The 23,779-nt window shown below is 37.3% G+C and overlaps 1 protein-coding gene across 1 annotated transcript in view; it reads right to left on the bottom strand.

Annotated features, from left to right (window-relative positions):
- The window catches only part of LOC103616593 (sodium channel protein type 1 subunit alpha), a 93,859-nt gene that overhangs the window by 66,449 nt on the left and 3,631 nt on the right, over positions 1-23,779 (bottom strand). Inside the window, 1 exon segment of the mRNA XM_017735643.1 lies at positions 19,352-19,431. The gene's annotated coding sequence lies outside the window, so the exon portion shown is untranslated.

The following is a 23,779-nucleotide window of genomic DNA, read 5'->3' as shown; positions in this document are numbered from 1 at the left end:
CACTGAAATAAGCTAGAGATATGGAATGAAAGAGAAGTAAGAATACAAGAGATGGTTGGGGGAAAACACATGAAAACAAATTAAAAGGTGACAAACAACCCCAAGAATTGTAGAAAGATGCTGGAAAATATGAAAAGAATAGAGAAAAAGAATGGCTCAAGAGGAGATTGTAAATTAATGAAGAATTAAGGGAGAAAATGAAGAACGCAAAAAATAAAAAAAATGGGAACTCTGGAGGATTAGCAATATAAAAATGACATGATGAAAATAAAGAAAAATAAAACATAGGTGGAAGAACAGATTACTGGGAAAGGAGCAAAAAGGTAAGCAAATACAGATAGGGCTAACTTTCTACTAAGTAAAGGTCAATAAGGAGAATAAGTAATTAGATGACAAAGGGAGAAGAAAGAAAAATACAGCTGGGAAATAAAGAGGAAGGTCACCAAATTACATTAAGTAATAAACCATAAATTCTCTAGATCAGTAGTGCCAGGGTGAGCACAACATCTTAATCATATATATTGTACTGAGTACTCAAATACAGTGTATAAAACAAAAAAGAGGGGTCAAAGTGCTTATGGTCTCCACAAACACAAATATCTTGATTCCTAAAAAAAGTTAAATCCCCCATATTTCACACAGGTGTATAAATCATCATCCACAACTGAAGGAATGATTTCTAAAGAAACAAGGTCTCAAGTTTCTCACTGTAAAAAAATTAAAGTGAGCTGATCTCGCACCAAACACAAAGTATTCACCCATGCAAAGTAGACACTCATGCCAGAACCAGTTCTGTACAGCTCCCCTTCTTTCCAAGGGAAAATGAATAATCCTGATCTCTCTCCATTGGTGGAGGGGGGAAGATATAAGAAAACGTACCTCAGCCAAAAGGGATTCAAAATCTTGCCTGTCTCCACATAGAGAGTATGCTCTAGACAGTCCTCAGCTCCCTATTTCATGGTTCTGTTTACTTCTGTGAATTGACACTTCAGTCACTTAACTATTGAAGTTATAAACTCACTGTTTGTACACTCTGACATTGTTTCTTAATGTTCAACCACACCTTGTGGATACTGGGAAAGAAGAAGAAAAAACTATCAGCCACACCACTGAGTTTTCAGATCTCAAACTGATCCCCGTGAGTGGCACCACAGTTTGGAAGACAGATCTCCTACTAGGCTGTTATCCAAATGTTGTGGGGGACACAGCTGTAGGTGGATCCTACTTGCTCTGTGGGCTTCAGGTAGATACAGAGACTCAAGACAGACAGCCAAGACATCTTCTCTGCTCAACCTACTCGGCAAAAGAAAGGACGAAGACCTCTCCTTCTCCCTCTCCTCTCCTCCATTCCCCATGGGCATTGACAAATGAGTCTACATAGATATGTCTGCCTTTCCCTCTCCTCCTCCTCCTCGTGAGACTCAGGAGGGTGGCTTTCCCCTTTGCCATTTTTCCTTTGAAACCTTCATTCATTGTCCAAAACCACCCCAGCAAACAGCACTCAGTGTTCCCTGCCACAGTAGCCAGCGAGGGCACACCAAGCCAAACAAGTCCTGGCACTTTGGGAGGGACGTGCTGGACAGTAGCAAGGGCAGTCTCATGTGTTGGAAGGAAATGGATGGCCAGGGAACAGTCAGCAAAGATCAGATCTGAAACTGTAGGGTGCTGTGTCAGGATCACCCTTTAGGTCAGTGAATGTTCCCCCTGGCATGCAGGACAAGGATTACCTCAGGACTGGTCTGCAGGTGCACAGAAACAAGATGCTTCGCAGCCATTAGTTAAGTTGCAAAAACATTTGATTCAGCTACTGTGTTTATATACTGAGTTTAAAACCAGCAAATGGTGTGCGCTTTTAATAATGCCTGTATTTCTTTATATAGAAAGGAACTCCATGTTATTTTTCTATAATTAATCCTGGAATGTTCTCTGGTCTGTCAAATGTACATGGAGCTGGATAGCTACACCTTTAGATGTAACTAAATCTAAGTAGGCTGTACTTAAAATCTTCCAGGAAGCTTTAGGAAGATTACCTACTTTTTATCCTCTACTTAACAGATTAGAGGATGATATTCCAGATACATTTTCCCTTCTTCATACATTTAAATGATTGTAAGTCTTCAGAATTGCAAATAGAAATCTTCTATGAAATTTAAAAGTCAATACTAAATACATACAGAATTCACTTCAGTCTTAACCCCAAATCACTTTCATCTCTCATATCGCAGTGCTTACCTAATAGGTTTGTATTTCCTTTACTATAGTCAATGAATTTATTCTCACTTATCTGTGATGGGGATGGATAAAAATTGATACCAGGCCAATTAATCAACTGATATCCTTCTGATTTCCACCAAGTGATTTATTAAATATTAATTGAATAACTGGGATTATAATAACAGATTGTTTACTTGATCCAAATGGGCTTCTTTTTTTTTTTCTTTAGCATTGCACTAGCAATTCAACATAAGAAGGAATATAAGAATACACAAAATATTAATTTCTTACTGAGTTCTTTCCTACCCTCCTGGAGGGAATGAGATTTTTCCCTTCTACATTTCCATGTCTGTTTGAGTGACCTTCTTATGAGTAGTGCACAACACTTCAAATTTTGGAAAATAAGGTACTCAGAACATCTGAGAAAAGAATCATTGTTTCTTCTGATATTTCCCAGGCAAAATATATTCACATATACTTTGTAGTATAAATTGTTGTAAGACAGATAACTGCAGAGCGCACTCAGCGTGCAGGGATCAGACCATCTGCAGACCACAAGCAGAATAAGTCACAAGTTGTGTCACTGTAGATCTATACATGCTTTGAGAATAACTATCAAATATCCATAGAGCATCTGCCTATTTTTATAGTCTTCAAATTTCATCAAAATAATTTTTCTAGGCAAAGTAAAGGGACATACTGGAAATAGATGAAGAGATGGTGCCTTGCCAAACAATGATTTCAAATCAGTTACACACTGCTCCTTGAAGGAGTCAATTAGACCATACATAACTTTCTGAAAAAGAGACAAACTTGAAGATTATTTCCTAACCTGATAAGCATCTAGTTTACTGTCAGCTTTCATGTCCTTCATACCTTCACAACAAGAGTTTCTGGAGAATTTGGTCAGGAGGAACTTAGCATACATGTAGAACTACAGTGCTGCAAATACCTAAACTTTAGCAAGTGAATTTATATTATCCATACACTCAAATATGAAACTGAAACATGCTTTGATGTTTGACCTTCTGGTACAACAGACATGAATTAAAATTTAGCTGCTGCAAAATAAAGATAAATTAATGAATCCACATGTAAACTCACAGAGTCCAGATCTCTGTTATAATAATCCACATCATTTATTGGCACAGTTTCTCATTACTTTTAATTTATCAATGAGTCATTATGATTCTTGTCCTCAGCATACAGAATAAATATAATTTACCTTCCTCAAAGTGTGGATCTGTGGGAGAAGAGGAAGAAAGTTGTGGGAAGCCACTACAGTTTTGTATGCGCAGCCTCAGAACCAAGCCTGTGTCAGTCCTGTCTCAATTATGGGGTTACTGCAGGTAGCTAAGGTAGGTAGGATATCCAAAGCAACAGGCTTGGCAGAAGGGCAGAAATTGGATTGGAATATTGGAACTATACAACTTTTTATGACTCCCTGTAGCTCACATATAAAATTAAATTTAATTCTCATGGACAGCTTTATAAGGGAAACATGTATATTACCAGACTGATAATAGGATTCTCCCATATCTTTCTTTACCATCTTCTTGATGTTCCCTCTCAGCATGGATATTGCAGATCTGGCACAAGGACTTGCTTGCATTACATTACTTAGACTTGGATAACTGCATTTTACTTAATGCATATTAATTTTAAATAAAGGGTAGGTACATTAATACTGCAGATATTGGAATAGGGTACACAGATATGCACTGAGCTATAAATAAATTATCTGAACTATTGGAAGCAATCAAACACTATATGCCAGTTTAAGTGAAAGTCTATGCTTTGCAGCTGGATATTTCCATTACTTAACTTGACACACAGAAAGAGTCACTGAAGGGGAGTGATGAGGGGAGAGGATGACTATTTAATTTGCCACAGAGCTGCAAACTGCCATGGGGTAGCTGTGTGATTCAGGAAGGCAGTTTAGTGTTCACTTTGGGCTGCCCAACAGCCAGAGAGCAGAACAGACAGGGATAGAAAATGCAGCTCGTGTCTCTGATATCCACACTGCTGTGTGATGGCTTAGCTTACATTTCATTGCATAAAATACTTATGTTAAATTCCCTCATCAGCTCCAGGAACTTCAAAGCCACATTTTCCATCAGTCAGCAAAACTCTTACATGGCCCCAGCAAACAGACCATCTGATCTCTCTTTGCAATGCTCCACCATCACTGTGCAGGAATGAAATCAAGATTAACGGGATAGAAAGAAAGTGTGTAAGAAAATATGAGCTTAGCATCTTAAAGGTAAGATTTCATTTGGGAAGGCAATCATGGCTTCTGATCCCTGTTCCTAGAGCTCTTTCTCTATTATACCTAGTAAATTCACTTGAGAAAAGTCAGTTGAAAAATCACCAGAGGTATTTTAGCTGAGAAGAAAAAATGTAGCACTAACTATGGGAAAAGAAAGTTTACTTCTAGTGTTCACTCACAACTAATTTCTTTAACTCAGGAAGAAAATGCAAGTGTAAATTTTGAAAAATAAAACAAAATAAAATAAGCCAGCCTTCCCCAGCAAGATAATTAGCCAGCTAAACCACCATGCTGGTAAAATCAGGATGCTCCCTGTGAGCTAACTGTTTACTGCAACCTTTTCTCCCATTAACATCTAGATTTTCAGTCCTGTCCTTGTATCTTGTTTAGAGGAAATCTGTAATACAGAAAACTGTATGATGTAGACACAGTATATTATCCATCTCTATTAGTTATATATGTATGCATTGTTGAAATTGCTATTCTCAGTATATTTTTAAATACAACTAATGTATCTCTAAACCAAAACATAGGTACTAGGCTTTGCTTTAGATTTAAAAGAAATGGCTTTGGCTTACTGCTTTGCTAGTCTAATTCCATTAACTGCAAGCAAGTCTTCTCTATTTTAGAAGGCTGAAAAAAACAAAATAGTTATGCAGTTTCATAGAACGAAAGAAAATATTTTAATGGGAAAAGTCACAATGCAGCTGCATTAGTACTCCATCTGAGCAAATGCATTTAATAGCTTAGAACTACTGGACTGCTACCAAGCTGAATGGATTCTCTGCTTACTCTATTCCTGCAGCATATCTTGTGCAGCAAATGACTGCAGTACAGAGAAGCAATCTTTTTGCTCTCTTTCATTTGATTAGAGCACTGACCCCTTCTACTGGCAATCTGCCTTACTTACTCAAGTTTAATTTTCTTAAACATCTGTTTCTTAAACATCTGTTTCTATTTACCTTAGCAAACATAATAGCACCTTTCTTCAGTTAAAAAAAAAAAAACAAAGCCATGTAGGCTATGCAGTGTACATTACATAATGCTACTGATTCATTTTACATTAAGGTAAAATTGAATTTAGACAAGATTTAAGTTCTGGTCTTGGCATATTGCTACTCTTGGGAAAGAAATAAAAGTTGATGGAAAACAGATTGCTCCATACCCTGGAATGATGCCAGATTTGCAGAGCTAATAAACCCAAAGACATTGCCATACTCAAATTATTAGTGGGTTGCCTGACCCCATTAACAGCATTCAGGTACTTGCTATCTCATATGGTCAGTGGAAAGGTCCGAAGCCTGAAAGACATAATGACAAAATTATTTACTTCCTAACAATTTTAGTGAGCAGAGATTTCATTCTTGAGGTTTTCCTGGGTCAAGGAAGCAGATGCAGGAACAACAGGAACATGTTTAACACACAAGATAACAGGGGAAAAAAAATTTCAATCATAATTAAGGAAACCAGAAGAGTTTCTGCTTTTCATGCACAATTATGGGGCCGTTAAGAAGCCATAAACGCCCCAAATTGTAGAAACTTGTACTTTTTATACCACACAGGAAGTCCAGACACCATATGAAAAGTAGATCTTTTGAAACTTTATCCCCTTGCTTTTACACACAGTGCACTCATGGCATGCCCCAGGACATGCTTGTGCATGGTGCAGAGAGCAGGCAGCAGCAGCCCCACCACTGTGTGCTGGGAGCTGGGTATCATCTGCTAAGTCACTGCAGTGCAGCACGCAAAGGGGGGGGATCCAGCTCACAGATCATCTTTGAAAGAAAAGAGTGCTCAAGGAATGGGAGATGCTTGAAGCACAAACGAGCTCTGCAGCCTAGGAAGAGCTATTGCCACTGCATGACTTTGGGATAGTTCTATGGCCTCAGTCCCTTTCTGCAGCCCTCAGCCTGTCTCAGGTTTTACAAGATGCAGCAAATACATGGGCTACATGTGAATCAAGTGTTTTCCAAATTAATTCATACGCTATATGCTAATGCCACATAGAATGTAACACAAGTCTGTAAACACGTGACATTTGCATTTCTGTTTATGTGGGCAAGGCACTGCGCCTTGGTCACTGGCCTCTTCTGATCCTGCTAAGGCAACTCATCTGCAGTTCTTCCCTCATGTCCCTCTGCAATTTTGTGATTCTGAACACACAAACGAGCAACCATTTTTACCAACAGCAAGAGGATTCTGCTGTTTCTTAGCAAGCTGCTTTGAACCTAACAATTACCTAATAATATGTGAGAAATGGCTTATTTCCAGATTGGCAATTTCGCTTTACAGTAGCACAATTAGTATCTGTTCTTGCAGATACTTGCAACTTAAATTTTATTTAACTTCAAAAACTATTTTATATATACATATAGTTCTCAAAATAAAAATAAAATTAAGAACAGTCACATCACTGCTGTAAAGAAAAGTCTTCCAAAACACAGACCTGGTCAAAAATAAACATGTAAATAACTCTCACCTATATCTTGATTAGGTTTGAACTGATTTTCAACAAACTTTGAATTAACAACAATGATCCAATGTAATTTTGGAAAGTTTTCATTCAGTGCACACTCATGAGGCCACGATGTCCCAGTCTTGTGTCCAGGCACGTCTATACATGATGTGGTCTAGAGACATGACAGCGCTCAAGCCCTGGCACCTTGAGCCCTAGAGGTAGTATAGTTACAGAGTTCATTTACTCTACTGAATTTTAGGTATTTAGCTTGTTTTAAGATCTAAAAAGCCCCTACACGGCACTCAGTATTTTCAGTTGCCTAAAGGGGAAAACAATCTTGAAAATTCTTAGACAAAACAAAATTGTTCTTGCTATTAAGGGTTTAACTACAAGCAGCAGCAGCATCTGCTGCCTCTGCCCCATCCTTTGAGCAACACCTTATTGGAAAAAGCTTCAGATTTGCAAAGAAAGGCAGGGCCTGGGAATTAGTATTTCTGCAGAAGCAGTAGTTTGAAAGCCATTGAGTGAAGACTGTTAGCCACATTGACTTTTACTTAAAAGCAAAAATTTCAAGGTTTTTTTGTCTTTTGAGGTGCTGGTGAGTTTCCAGTCATTTAATATTTTATGTTCTAACACTACAGTAAATGTTCAGGATGTTGATTTTTGATGGGAATGTAAAGACATAATAAATAATCCAGTCAAAAACCAAGAGCAATAAAATTATAGACTAAGAAATCTAGCGGTATTGGAACTTTGGGAAGTTTTTTAATGCTATGATTGGTCAAGAGGAACAATTAAAGGAATGTGCTTCTTTAAAATAAATAAGAATACAATATGTGCAGAGATTTCAAATGTTTAGCAGCCCAGAACACTTGAAAATGAATGAACTTAATGCTATAAAGTGTACTGAGAAAACAGACAAAATGTAAAACTAAGATAATATCACCAGACACCACGTGTTATTTAAAAATTGAAAACTATTAATTAGAAATTTCTGAAATATTGCTATATACTTATAAAGAGCATAAATGATAACAAATTTTGAAGCAAAACATTCAGTCATTCAAATCCTCAGCCACTGTCTGGTAGTTTTCTGAAGATCAAATAATCTGCTAAAAGCAGGCAACATTTACTTTATCAAATTTAGTATTAAGACATGTGGTTAAACATGGAATTTTAGTGCACATATAGTGATTATTTTGCAAAGAAGCCTTTCTCAAATATAGGTACAGAAACATAAAAAAAAGAAAGAGGTTTGAGATCTGTACTTCTTATAAATATCACTTAGTGCACATCAAATGTACACTTAAACTGCAGTAACAAAGCTAATGAAGCAATAAAGTATTAATAAAGTCTTCTATCTTGCATTCCACCTTGAATTTAAACTGATATATTACAAGGTCTGTATAATGTGAATCAGTTCATGTGGCTCCACCTATATGATGAGAACTCTAATAGGAGAATCAACATGGTAAACTGAAGACCACAGAAAATAATGTCAGATGTCACAAACAGCAAATAATATCTCTTTCAGCCTCAACTTTTCTGATTGAAAAATACCAGTTTTCCCATTTTGTAGGATTTGTGGTTGGTGATTAAACTACTTTCAGCTATTTTCATGCAAACCCACACTTTTGTCTTTTCATTAATTGAAAATACTCTTGCATTTGTAATTGAAAATGTTCATTGCTGCTCTAAATTACCATTTTTAATGTTGTATTAGAGATTAAAGTGTTTTGGAATGCTTTTTCTAATTAATAATTTTTAGTTTATAACAGTGAGTTGCAATGCCTTCTGGTATTTTGGCATCGGTTGTCCAGGGCAGTACCTTAAATTGTTTAAAGATGAATTATAAATAAGTAATTGTTGTCCCATAACTCTTTACTCCACTAATAGCAGACCAGTGTGAAAGCAAGTTCTAGCCCTACTAGGTAAGAGAAAGCTTCAGCCACTCAACCTCCCAGTGTCAGGTATTGATTTACAATACACCCAGCTGAAAAAAATGAGGAGAGACATTCCTCAGCATGTCACACTTCTTGTCTGATCAATGCATTTGAAGACAGGGCACCATTTCCTACCACACTCTGAGAGCTGATAATGTTTCTGCAGGCATTGTGTGCACAATCTAGGGGCATTTGTATAAACAAGATTTCAGTGAGAAGCTAAAGTAGGAAACTTCCTATTTTAAAAACCATTTCTCAATGCACTTGAGCAAGGGCACAACAATGGAAGAGTACTACATAAAGAAAAGAATATCCAGTTATGAAAAACAAGTCTTTAGTATGTCAACAGTGAACACTGTCTGAGAAGAGATCAATGCAATTTGTAGGGTCATGGCTCTAAGGAATTGAAGGACATTTAAGTCTGAGGGAAACATGCCCAGTTAAAAAGCGTAACAATATTCGTGTTTCATTCATCCTGAGTCAAGGACAAATTGGGGACTTAATATCATGGGTGGAAATGACATCAAGCAGATTTTAATTTGACTTTGAAGAAAAAGCCTATGAAAAGTACAAATACAGAATAATTTTCAGTACTTAGCAATTTTGAGTAGGAGCTGGTTTGTTACACCTGTTTATGTAGATTTCCATATTTCTTACTCTTAAAATTCCTTGTTTTCTCTATTGAAAACGTCATTAGGAGGTATGAAAATGTCATGAAAATTTTTGTTCTCCCTTCCTCTCTTACTTTACTTGCTTGGACATTTTTCCTCCATGAAATCTTTTTGTCTTTCTGGCAAACCCAGGGGGGACATGATCTTAACATTGTCCTTAAGTGGGTCCTAGGGAGTGAGATGCAAGCTCCCTCCCTCCAGCCAGTTTGAGCCTTCCCAGGCAGCCAGGCTTGCTGGAAGCTGAGTGCTTTGGGAGTGTTTGGGGCTTGATGGCATCATGGCTGGGTTTGCAGGTATGTGGTTGTGATGTTAGGTTTGCTGTGGCCCAGTGATGAGGGAATTCTGGGGTGAACTACATGTTGACCACAGAAGCTTGTAGCAAGCCAGCAAGTAGGAAGAGGTGCATGTATCTAAAATATTCCAAACACCAATATGGTCAAGATAAAAATTGTTACCACTGAAAAACACAGTTAAAGCCAGGTAAGAGTGCAGAGCAAAAGGCATTTTTTCAGTGAGAACACCATGGTTTGATGCATAACAGGTGGCCAAAGCCTAAGACTGTGATTAGGTACCTTTAAAAGCCTATCCCCTTAGTGACTGTGTCCCATAAGAAGAAAGGATCTCAATGAAAGAGTGCAATATATTACATCATCAAATCTTAAGATGTTTGTTTTGAAACATGAGCACATAGATTTATCAGCAGCAATATGAAACATTAAGATTCTGTTTTGCTACCTATTTTTCTCAGGTTACATCTGTACTGTATTTAACAGTGTGCAGCCAAAACTGTATTCTGTCACAAGCTGCTCTTGAGGCAACATGAACCTGCCTGTAATGCCTTTTACAGGCAGTTCTTCTGGACTTGGGAGACAGTATGCTTTCAAATCTTCAAACTTGCAGATATCTGAGCTTTACTAGCAAACTCCCTCTTGCGTTACTTTTGGGTTTTTGCCCTGAACAGCAGACAGCCATGTTCACACTGCAGGTAAACTGGTTTCCACACCTGTGAAGTTTACCTTTTCAGAATAGCATCAAAGCTGTCCAAACCACATGAACCGTGCTGAAAACAGGAAGAATGGATGGTTGTAGCTATTTTAGTCTCCAAACTCCTTTCAGAATCATCCTAGTTATCCTGTATGTAGTCCAATTGACCCAAGTTTTAATTATTTCAGACTTCCTTCCGCTGCCATTGCTGGTGTAAATGTCTTCAATTTCTAGATGGAGTGATTCATTCCAGACTATGAATGCTTAACACAGCAGCTCAGCACATGAAAGGCAACCAAGCCTAAGGGCTGCTGAGGTTAGTGGAGTCTGTGCTACTAGCAGTCATAATGAATCAGACTCTTACATGTGTCAAATGTCCTTGTCTAAGTTTTGGAGCCAAACTATGTTTAAATCATACACTACTCCCCCTGCTGCCATACATATCTAAGGTCTGTTTTCCATCATTCTTACAAAGAAACAAGAAACTTTCTTTGCCCTTACCAAAAACCCCCTGTCCTTATTCAGAATTATTTTCTAGCTAGTTGCTTGGGCTATATCATCCTCCTGTATAAATTTTCAGAAAGCAGATGACTGATTGCCTTTCAGAGGCTCTTTGCAGCCTTTCTTCATTATCTCGAATTTCATTTTTTAGATGTTAACTCTGTTGTTTAAATATTCAATTTACAATTTACATCAACATGGTAATTTTGAAGATTCCCAGTCACATTTAGGAGACACAAACACCCGCAAAGATCCCTCATTAGGCTTATGCTTCTCTTAATGTCTTCTTTTTCAAGATACCTTCCAAAACTCTTCATTTGGCTGCTCAGATCCCAAAACTACTTCATCACCTTGAAGGTCTTCTTTCCCTCTCTGACATCTGAGCATTTTTCCTTATGCTTAGGTTGTATCATGGTTAGAGCAGCAATTCCCTCTCTCTCTGTGTTTGAATAGCCCATACAGATTGGGATCCCACATTCCACGTCTGAACTCCTGCCTACTACAGACATCCAAAAGTACCCATACACCATACCAAGGGAACCCATTATGCTGGCCACAAATCAAAATAGAGTAATTTGCAGGTAAGGATGTGGCTGTTAAGAAGTGTTAGAATTCAAGAGTGTGTACTTCAGGCGAGCAATATGAAGGAACGTGTTCAGAATTGAGCCTGACAGAGCCAGAAAGCAGAAGGTTTTTAATAACAAACTTTCTGAAACTTCCAGAAGTAAAAGACACCGTACAACACTGCATTATGGTATTTTAACAGGGATGACACATGAATGTCTCAAAAAACGTGAAATCTGTCCTGTTTTAATCCCCCAGAGCTATTAACAATTACTGCTTCAGCAAAACCAACTTGAATTAGAAGCATTACACAGAGAAACACAGACCTGCAGACCACCAAAGAGAAAGAAAGACAGCTTACTTTGTGAACTTCACTTCAGAATACTGCTAATCACAGTTGCACTACCCTCAGCCATTATTTAGCCATCTTCACAATCTTTTCTCACATGAAAGAGAGAAAATGGCTCATATTTCCTGTCTGAAACTTATCTGAACAGACAGCTAAAGGCATAAGCCGGTCTTTTCCAAAGTGCTAAGTAATCAAGAATTCACACAACAGTCAATATAAAATTCTTGTCACTCTGTATGGAGACATGGTATTTTTTTGCTTCAGCACCAAAATATAGACTTAAATATATTAGCTTAGATGTATAGTATGAAACTTTAGCCTTATCTCACAGTCAATCTTACTTTCATCACAGGAGAAAAAAACTATTCCCAAAACAGACCAGTTTCCTGCATTTCAGAATTCTGCAAAGCATACAACCCTGAGAAATAAATGTTGCTGCTGAGACATGCAGAGCAATACTATGTGTAAGGCAGTCAAAGAAAAAGGGAGAGAAATTTTGAATAAAACACTATTAGAAAGTTAAACAGAGTTTAATGTCCTGAAGACAGATTGTTTTAGAACAAAGAAATAGCTTTTAAAGGAAAATTTGATGTTCCCTTCTCCCCTGCATTTTTAAAAATGGATTAATTCATATTTCCTCAACCTTTTTTTTTCTCTTCCCCAAAACTCATCGTTAGATATTGTCTAGGAATTAGGCATGCAGACATAAGGGGTACTGTATCAGCTGGTTTGTTTTCTCTTGCTAGCACGTCTCATAATTTGTCATTCTCTACTCTCGGACAGTAAGCATTTTTGTTTCTCCCAGCAGAACCATTAAAGATTATTTAGTGCTGGTTCAGTAGTAGTCTGAACTTAGACTTCACAGATGTACAGAAACCTGCTTGAGGGGAAAGCAGAGGGCAAGTCTGAGGTCAACGCCCACAAGTGACAGACTCTCAGCCAGGCTGTGCAGCAGCTGGACAGCACATAACCTGCAGCAAAACTACCAGCTGCACTGCCTGAAAGAGGGGGGAATGCCTCTTACCAGGCTGCAGGCCTAGAATTCCCATAAACTATGAGAATCCTTGGGATTGGCAGTACATGTAACATTTATCAGTTTTTTAAAAACTCCCCACAGAATGTGTGTGCCCTTCTAAGCTGCTGCTCATTCTCAGCTCACTGCAGCGATACCCTTGGCAGATGTTGTTAGCAGAGCACGGGGGACAAAGGTTCCTTGTAGGCCGGACTGAAGTTTGTGTGTGAAACAAAGTGGTAGCACCACTGCTACTAGTGTTGTAAGAGAACAGTTCCAAAAAATGATTTCAAAATAAAAACCTCAAAATATTGTTTGAATGAAATTAATCTTCAATTGGAATTCTATTTAAAAGGTACTCATAGTAATTAAGGTTTATTTTCCTAGTCTCATTGCACATGCATATCAGTAAAGCTGAAAACTTCTGTCTGCTTTATGTCCCACCCATGAAATATGACAATTCAGAGCAGGCACATTCCTCATACCTTGTGATGTAACACTACACCTACATTAGCATTTCCAAATTTTCTAATTTACATTTCTATTAAAAGAAATAGGCTTCTAATTTTAGATCTTTAATACAGACTTTACAAACTTTAAATTCATATTTATATTCTCATTTTTTGTCCTTGGTGCATAGCTGTTCCTTATTAGAAATGAACAGGCTGGTGACAACCTCCACCCTTCACTCTTAGGATGTGCTTTTGTATTACAGGCTCATAAAGGCTGAGGAGGGAAAGCACCTCTGGAGATCAGCTATTGCATTAGAATAAAGACATTTTGCAAAATTTTCTCAGCTATGTAGCTCAGGTGGGTGGAAATTTTGCTTCTATAAAATGTTGCAGGCAATTTTGTATTTGCCATCAAAAAACAGACAGCAACATTCTGAAATAACATCTGGCAAAATTTCTTAATCCAGGTGTGCCTAGTAAAGATAGTTTTCTATAACTCCCCAGTTCCAGAAACAGTACTATTTTTCAGCATATTTTAATTATATTCCATATGTTTCTTTTCTCCGACCCTATATATATATATCTTACCCATCACTCATTAAAAAAAATCAGTTTAATCCGCCTTCAAATAGTAACGAAATTTAATGATTCATGTCCATGTAGATATTCAGAACTACTAAAAAGAAATAAAACAATTTTTTGTTTCAATTAAGTCCAGTTTGGCATCTCATTTAGCAAGATGCTTTCTAAATTGGTTTTGAATTTCCTGTAAGTATTTATTAACAATCTTCTATGCTACAATTAACTTTTTAAAATTAGTATTAATCTCTCTGAAGGTGTGGCCCTCCATAACACTGAGTTTTGTGGAAGAAAAAGAAGGCATACGTTTCAGGTTTTTTTCCTGCTGTAAACTGTTCCTAAACAGTATTGTGCTGCTTCCTTTGTAATTGTTAATTCAGAAGTTGCAACATTTTGCATCTACTCAATTAACATGTTATAGCAGTTTGTGGATTTATTAAGCTTATTCTAAAAGCATAATCTAAAGAAAATCTGCTCAATAAAATTTAATTATCTCTTCTTAGGTAACCATATGCATTTTTCTTCGTATATATTTGTATGGACAATATTTATTTTGTTTACTCTGTAGCTTAGAAGCCAGTAGATCAATTAGTGATAAGAAATACTCCTGCATGTGGGGACAGAATCCCCTGTCTTGCTAAAAGAGCTGATCCTGGTGCAATTAGCTCTCATTTTGGTTAGCAGTTTCCCAAGGAGTTTGGGAACACGCCCCAAGAGTCAGCTCCCATCAGCTGATGACAGGGTGCAAACAGCCACTGGGCTGGTAAACACAAGACCCTTGCAGACACAGGGTATCCCAATGCCAGTTAGTCCTGGTCTTAGACTGAGCCAAAATGAGTAATAAAAAAATACATTTTAATACATAGATAATTTTTCTTGGAGTAAAAAATTTTTGTTTCAGATAAAATGTGTCATTGATTCAGAGTAGTTGATTTGGAATGTATTTTGTTTTGAGACAATACCAAGTCATGAAAACATAATAAAGGGTCATCCTTTCTGGTTTATCCCCCCAGTGTGTGTAAAGTGAAAATAAATTGAACTGAAGGCAAAAATACCCAGATGCAAGGTTTCTAGATTACACTTGGATCACATAGTTAATGTTTAATGAAAAAAATTAAACTGTTGCATAACTTCATTTTCAATTAAGCATTGTCAATGTAGCCAGTATTGAGTTCTGAGTAGTTCTCTGTCTCTATCCACCACCACACATTTCAAGTGATATATACATATGGCATTATTTAGGTATCATTTTAGAAAATAAATGTATCAGACTGGGTTTCTCAGCTGTGAAAAATACATTAAAAATAGAACTTTGAAATGGCTCTGGTACACTCGCTTTCTTTAATCAGATTTTGAAGTGTCCTCATTCTTTCTATAAAGAAAAACTATCAATTTAAAAATATTTTAAATTAAATGTATACATTCTCCTGACAGTATGGAAATTTGATCAGATTTGCAAATACTCTTTTTCTACCCCTTACATTCACACACTTGCTATGGTTCACCAGTAAAGACTGTGTAATCTAAAAGAAACACTAAGAAATAAAGTAACTTTTTAGGACCTGTTTTCTGCTCTTTCTAGATATATTTGAAGCGTTGCAGAGTGTATATACCAGAGGAAAAATATTTTCAGGGGAAATTTATGTACTGTTAGGCAATCCTAGTGAAGATAGTTTTTAGTAGGTCTATTTGGGACCCTATGTAATTTATTGTACACTGTCTGTTATACCTCAGATATCTACTTCTTTTTGTAGACTCACAGATAAATGGGGTTGGAAAAAAAAATCAGAGGCCACCTAGTTCATCTTGCTGCCCAAGGCAAGACTGCTATACCTATTTCCCAAGGGATATTTCATCTAACCTCTTCCTAGAGATCTTCAGGACAAATTTCACAGATTCTCCTGACATTCTATTGCAGCTCTTCACTATCCTCTCTAGTAAAATGTTTGTCCTCATATCTTATCTGAGTGAGTCCATTTCTTCAATCTTCATTTCCTGTCCCACCCACTATAGACATAGAGAACAAAAATCATCTTCAGCATTCAGCTTCTAATGATCCACCAGCCGCTCCACTTCCATTTTCATGTGTGGACTTACTCCAGTGAGCCTGCAAAGCTACATAAAGAGCCCTGCTGAGACACTCCTAAGAGGAGAACCTATAATTTGCATACAGAAATATCTCCATCATGATTTCCTCTTAACAAATAAATTCAACAATAATTTTAAACAAAGAGGTTAAACAATTAGAGTCATTAAAAAATAATGAAGGCTCTCACTCTGCAGCAAACAACATTTGGTAACACCACTGTAGTTGCTACTTAGATTTGAATTCTTTGAACAATGCTTTTATTAAATAGAGTTACTAAATAATTGAGTCACACAAGCCTCTGCATTTATTCCTAAATTTTTATTTCTGACCTTGACAGGATTTGAGCTTTTGTTTGGTTTTGCTTTGTTTTACCAGGAGGTGATCATCAGTTTTTTGATATGTGTTATGAAGCAATTTTAAAAAGCCAGTGCTAGAAGGAAATCAAAGAATCTCTTGAAGGAGTAAGAGAAAGATGAAGAAGATAGGTCTGCATGTTTCAAGGTACTGATATAAATTACAAAGATAGAGGGAATTAGAAGGGATAGAGCTTGGAAGCTCAAACTGAGGTGGATGTTTCTGAGACTAAAAATATAGGGGTTTTGCTCTTTTCTCAGAGACTTGTGGAAAAAAGAGGAAATTAATAAAAAGAAAGATGGAAACACTTTAAAATAGAGCACTGGAAAGATGTTTAGAGATCCACTAGATACTGCTGAGACAACACAATGGAAACCTGGGTTCTGAAAATGCAACATAATGAGAATTTCATAGCAGAAAGACGAAGGAGAGAGAGCAAGCTCTGGGGCTGATAAATCACAACACAAAATAACAGGGTGGCTAAATCAGAATTGTGGATTTTAAAGTGATATTTAACATGGCAGGGAATATTTTTACCCAGATTTTTTTTTAACAAGTGCAAAATAAAATAAATTACTTTTTTCAGAGCTAAACAGAATTTCAGAAGAACATGAAAGGGGACCTGGAACCACCACCCACAGGTGAAAATGGAAGAGACAGAAGTAATGACACAATAATCAGTAAAGGACAGCAAGCCTGAAAATACTGAACACCCATGTATTCAGTAAGACATCACAGTGATTCTTTCAACAAATATTACTAATACTGAGTAAAAAGAGATCAGTGTATTTTACAGAAGTTGGACTAACTCTGTATGGAAAGGGTGATGATTTCTATGCCCACATTTATCATTTAAATAATTACTTCACTCATACCAAATTTTAAGTTGTTTCCATCCAATTTCTATGTGGTTTTATGGATAGAAATCTACAAAGAATAAACCCACAGCTAGAAAAATAGGAGTAACATACCAGAACTATTGAGCTTTGGGAAAAAACATCTGGAGAACTTGCATGATATTCCCTACCTCCCTACAATATCGTGCTCAGTCAGAAACATCAGCTGTAGATTTTAATGGTTCAAATTTACTCAAAGGTTCTTTTTTCCCCCACATTTTAGAATATTTCAGCTTTAGAATTTCTTTTTCTCTCGTAGCAATGTGATCTCGTAAGTGCTCTAAAGCATTATGCTAAAAAAAGCCTAATGGTATTCCTTCTCTAGTATGTCATACAGTCTCCATAACACTGGTTGTCTCAGTTTGGAAGTGTGAATAAATATTGTTCAATCTTTAATTTGGTTTTTCTTCTGCTGTAGTCATTTTGGCATCAACAGAAAGTCTACAGGTCCAATACCTGTACTCTTGAGGACTCCCACTGCCTCCCACCTACATAAGCTGTTATCAATGGAGAAAAAGAAGACAGAATATGTTTCCGTTACTGGAAAACAATCCACAAATCTCTTCACAATATTTAGCCCAAAAGACCCAATATGCTTTCCCACAGATGAGCTTGGACTGGAGTTCAGAAAATGAATAAAATGAAGGAAATAACATTAATCCATAAAATTATCACAGTTCTAAATGCACACAGAAAACTAACATCAAGATTTCTGCCTCTTTTCAAAAGAATTTGCAAAGCAACCACTTCTCCTGATTATTAATAGACTATTTCTCTTAGCCAAGGGCAGGAGAAGTCTCACACTTAGTTAATCTCAGTTCTTCAACTTCAGGCAGCCAAAAATGATAGAGAGGGGTTTGTAAAATATTATTTAAGGGACAAAATTCAGTGCTAAGCCTTGTGGGTTTGCCCCTTAAATATGTTTTGTTCTGTCATGAATGCAAAAAACTCTGGAAGTAGAATACACATGCTGGAAGGATGCAGTGCAATATGGATAGCAGCAGCACTGCCATCCTTAAAAGTCAACAACCAGCTGTGCTTTAAACTGCTTGGCATAGGGGTAGTGCATTGAGAAGTCATATTCATAAACATTGTGAAGGTTTTCTAGCTCAAGGCCATCTTCGTTTCAAGAATAAAATAATCTATAATTGCTTTTAGCTTCTCAGCTGCTGACATTTACAACTTCTGAAACTTCAAAGCAAGTTTAGGTTTTAATATAAATTCAACAAAGATTTCAGTGATCAATAATAAGCTACCCTTGCCCCTATATAAAGTATTGTTTCAAACAGTGGATAGGATATATGTTTTCTTGATCTACATTTATCTGTATAATTTTTCTGTAAGTCATCATAGTCAGACTTTTAAAATTCTTTATTTCTGGTACCAGATTGTATGCAAATTGCTGTTGTTTTCCTAGAATTTCACTAGAATTGTTCTGATTAGACTATGCCTTACGCAAGCTCTTAATTCCCTTAATTCCCTGTCCCACTCCGCTTGATACTTCCTCCAAAATAATGAAAACTTTCTGGCAAACTGAGGACAACCAGTGCAAAGCTATTCGCCTCTAACTTGCTTCCCTGTGTCTAAATACTTCAGCAAATATTCAAGATCACACAAACCAGGCTCAACAGAATAAACTATCAGGGTGTCAGTCTTGACAGCAATCATCCTGTTAATGTTTTGCATTAGATTTCAGAGCAATTTTTAGAACAGGCTTTTTTCTTTTGTACTTGACATTAAGACATTGGTCAGGCATGAAAAACACAATAAACAAGATAGTTGCAGTACAAAAATGTAACAATAACATCAGCCAATACAGCTCAGGAGTCTGACACCATAACCACAAAAAAAGCATTTCTGGAAAAATTACAATTGAAGGGGTTTTCACTAGCAACAGAAAACACCAATCCATTTCAAATACTGCTGAGTGACTAACAATAGCTTTCTCAAAGTGGGGCTGAACAAACAGCCCAATCCCAGGTAAATTAGTACAGTGGGATTCTTTTAAGCACATACCTCAGACAAGCAGCAGAGAAGAAATCCATTTGAGAAAAGACGCTGAAAGAGCTTGAAGTCCACCTGGCAAATTTCTTGTGCTGTTTGAAAAAGCAAGACGGTTCAGATTATGAACCGAGCCATATCTACAGCATTACAACCAGTCCTGGTCAGTATCTAAATGAAAGTAAGAGCTCCTAGCAATGCACCTGATTAGAAAGACTAAGGGCACAGGGAGAGAGAGACAAAAGAGAAGAATGCCTTTCTTCCTTTGGTAAAACATTTGTGTAAAGCACTTAGCCTTTAAGCAGAGCTTCTCTATGGGAAGGAAAACTGTACAATCCTGCAGCGCTTGATTTAGACTTTAATATATCTTCCATGAGAAGGAACAGCATGACCTCTGTTATCTTCTAAAAAGTTAAGGGGAAAATATTTAATAATAATTTAAACAAAATCACCCCCAACAAGCTGGAAACACCCCAAAATATAAGGCCACTGAAACACAGCTTGTAACAAAATGCTGAGATGCCAAAAAGAACTGACTGCAGCTTGCAAAAAATTTTTAAAGCAAAACCAAAAAAATTCTCCTTAATTATATGCTTAAGAATATCTATAAAGCAAGCATTCTGAAAAAAAAAAAAAAAAAGGAAAAAGGAAAAAAGGAAAGGAAGGTTGGGAAGTGGGGGAATCAATGCTGACTGCTCACATAAATGCACTAAGGTCTAGGATTTAACACCCTCCTGGCTTACCTGATAAAACTGGAATTTCAAATGCATTGTGAAAAAAAACCAAAAATAAAAAAACCCACCAAGAGATAGTGATGATGAAATGCTTGAAATGCAAATAAAGCTGTTTAGATTCTCAGTTCCAAAAGATTACAAGGTATTTACACATTGCTGCATTCTCATCGAGAAGTGGGGGAAAAAAAAAAAAAGACCTCTGCAGTATCCTCTCTGCTTCGTTCTCAGCTTCCTGTTCTGAGGCTCACTCTGTGGTACCTAATGCAAATCAGCAAATAGCAGGGAAAAAAATAAAGAGAGGGGGGAGGGAGGAGGGTAAAGAGAGACCGAGAGGAGGGTAAAGATAGAAAAAAAGGGGAAAAAAAAAAAGATACTAAGCCATCACCTTGAAGGACAGCCCCATCTATCGGCAAAAGCAAAGAACCGTCTGTAAAAGATCGCTTTTTTAGAGATTTTCTGACCTAAACGAGACTGAAAATCTGCAACCTCATTTTCCTTCAGGGAGGAACAAAGGGCAGGGATAGTGCTGAGAAGTAGCTTTCTTTATCCTGTGTTAAATGAGCTAAAGTTTTCAGTAATTTTAATTTATTTTCAGGTAATTACTTGTCTCTGAAACATGTGAAGGAAATAGTTTGTGTAAGTGTCAGTCCTAACGAAAGCACCAGAAACCTTTCCAGGTCAGCCCCTGACACATCACAGCTAATTGCTACCTGTCCTCCGTCTCATTTTACACCTGCCCACTGATGAGTGGTGGTAGATTCGACCTCATCAGTCATGGGTTCAGTCACCAAAATCAGGGTTCCTGTGCCCGAGTCCCGTGACGTGTCCATCTATTACAGCCTGCATTGCTAATCACGCTGCCTGGGACACGACTGCCACGTCAGCTCTATGCATTCCCCTGGATTCAGAAGGCAGCTGCGCAGCCAAATCTGGAACCTAGACAAAAAAAGGCTCCTCTTTAAAATTCAGCCTGCTAAGTAACAGTAACAGTAACTGCTAACACAATGAACCCCATCTGCATTGAATCAGCCTCAGCTGGAGCTAAATCAGACAACATTATGTATTTCTCGTTTTGCTTTATTGACCAATAAAAAAAACTGGGATGGCCATGAGTGAACACTTGTGAAAGCCCCAGTGCCCACCATGTCGGATGGGGGGTGGGCGCAGAGTGGCAGGAAAGGAAAGAAGGAGGCAGTGACTGGGAAGGTGAGAGGTGCATGGAAGGAGGGCTAAAAATTGCATTTCTTTCATTGTTCAATACTATTTCTGCATGTAAAGATGGACAAATATAAATCAAATTAATACCCGTATGCAATAAGGCACATCTATGATACAACAGATACTTAATGTGAACCTCTGATTTAGTGACCCCAGGCAGCTTTAATGAATTTGATGCTTTAGAGTCAATTCCAATATTCTGATATGGGTTTTTTCTAATATTTTTACATCATGAGGTTTTGATTCCTTAAAGTTTTCTTGAATCCAAGCTATATGAATCAGAATTTCTCCACCTCCCAAAGGTGACCTGAGGTGCTTGTCCCTTCACAAGAAGCACTTGGAATTCTCTCAATATAACACCTAATATTTAAGCATTTATCAGTAGAGCATGTTATGAACAATTTTTCTAACAATGAAATCTAATTGCACAATTTTAAAAATATTTTCTCTTCAAATATTGCAGTGATTAAAAGGACACAGTAAGCGAGCTTATGACACTAAATATTTAGTTAAAAGACACCATAATAGATTCAAATACTAATACTAAAATGCTGACATAGAAATGGCAAGACCAAACTGGATACAACCATTCAACCCGTCTCCTTTGAATGCACCTGAGCTCTGATTTAGAAAGACCTCACATGCTTTCATCTCTCACTGATGTCATGATCACCAGTTTTGAATTTAGCTTTTCTGCTGGCACTACTGGTAGGTTGCTAAGTGGTTCAGGCAGATCCCCTTTACCCAAAAGCAGTTTGAGTCTATGATCTTCAGGTAGAAAGAGCTTTAAACCATTATCTTAATAATAGCAGATGGTAGCACATGGTTCAACTCTCTGATTCTTTCTTAGGTACAATTCTAAAGTGTGTTTTTCATAAATTTGCGAAGTTCTTCAGGATCATGAGTGTTTGCAGGAGACAAACGACTTTGTAGCACTAGGAACACACCTGACTCAGAAGCCTAAAAGTTTTGAATACTAATACTGTTCATGGAGGATGTTTGTGGAAATTATGAATTGTCTGATGTTTATAAACACAGATTTATCACAAGGATAAAAGCTAAAATATTTGCTCCTCAGCTTGAAGTTTTAATATGAGTCGCTCCAGTCTTTGCTACAAGCTGGACCCATTTGACATGTTACAGGCATAGTTCCTTTAAAGTGCTGCACTTTGAAATGAAATAACACAAAATTAAACACTAAACTAGGAACAAATGAACTGAGACATCCTTCTTTAAGCATCAGGAGAGGTTCAGCATAGGATGCTTAATATGACCATTGACTTTGAGAAAACTCCAAATATCATAAACAGAATACTGAAAGCTGTTTTTTCCAAGCAGATTTCTCATGGCTCCAATTTCACTGGATACAGTATAACTAGGCACTTAAATTCAGCTCCAGCAGCTTACATTATCAGGAAAATTTATAGGGTTTCTGGTTATCTTAACAAGCTCCTTTGGTGGCTTCTTGAACCAGACTGTCATCTGTTATGGTGTTTGAGAGAGAAGATTGGATCAACACAACAGCAACTTCTTTCCAAATGCTACAGAGCTATATCCCATGAATTCTTGTATTTTTAAAGTTTTATACTTATTTATTGCACCACAACTGAAGAAAACAAAAAAGGTATAGATTCCTCAAACAGAGCTGCTCCAATTCTAACATAGATGGAAAGTTGGTAAATAAAACATGGTCTCCCTTTCCTCTCCTCCCCAAAATCTAATATTTGCCTTTTTTACCATCTCTAAACAAATAGTAAACTGCTAATAGCTAGTCAAATAATTTTTGAAACCAAGCAAATCCAGGATACTCATTGCATTTAGTCTGGAAATCTTTGAGCACTTCTTTGCACAGGTGTGGTGACAGCTCCCTTCCTCCCTTCCCAAGGAGAAAATGGGCATGGGCTGAAGCAACCATCCCACAGGCGCCAAGGAGAACCCCTCCATGCCATGCACAGCAGGGACACAGTTTGCCAGGCAAACTTCCAATGCAGCCATGAGCTTGCAATCTTGCAGATTTCAGATTCTGCAGACCTGGTAACTTTGCATTAATGGGGATCTGTGGTTCACTTGTCCTCATATAAATTTTGACCAATCCTACCTCAGGAACACTGTGTAAATATTTAAGACCACTGGTGAAGAACAGCCCAGTAAGTTTTTGGCTCAAGAGCCTTAGTGATCACCAGGCATTAGGAAAGTCTGCTATTCTTCAGCACATGAAAGGATTCATCTGGAAGTCCTTCTCTAGTGACCCTCTGCAGCACAGCTCCTTTTCTGAAAAGACCTTATAATGAACTGCAACTGAGATAAAAAGGGAATGAAGGTTTATTTGTCTCTATCCTTCAGCATTTTTTCTGCAACAAACAACAGTGTTTCAGCATTTTTGCTGCAAACATAGTTGTGTACAATCCAGAGAAACCTTCAAAATTAACCTTAGAAGCTGAGCTGTTCAGCCATGGCAAGTAAACCACATAAGCAGCAATGCAGAATAGTA

Source organism: Corvus brachyrhynchos, unplaced genomic scaffold, assembly GCF_000691975.1.
Source record: "Corvus brachyrhynchos isolate BGI_N302 unplaced genomic scaffold, ASM69197v1 scaffold255, whole genome shotgun sequence".
NCBI lineage: Eukaryota > Metazoa > Chordata > Aves > Passeriformes > Corvidae > Corvus > Corvus brachyrhynchos.
This window is presented reverse-complemented; position numbering and strand designations above follow the sequence as displayed.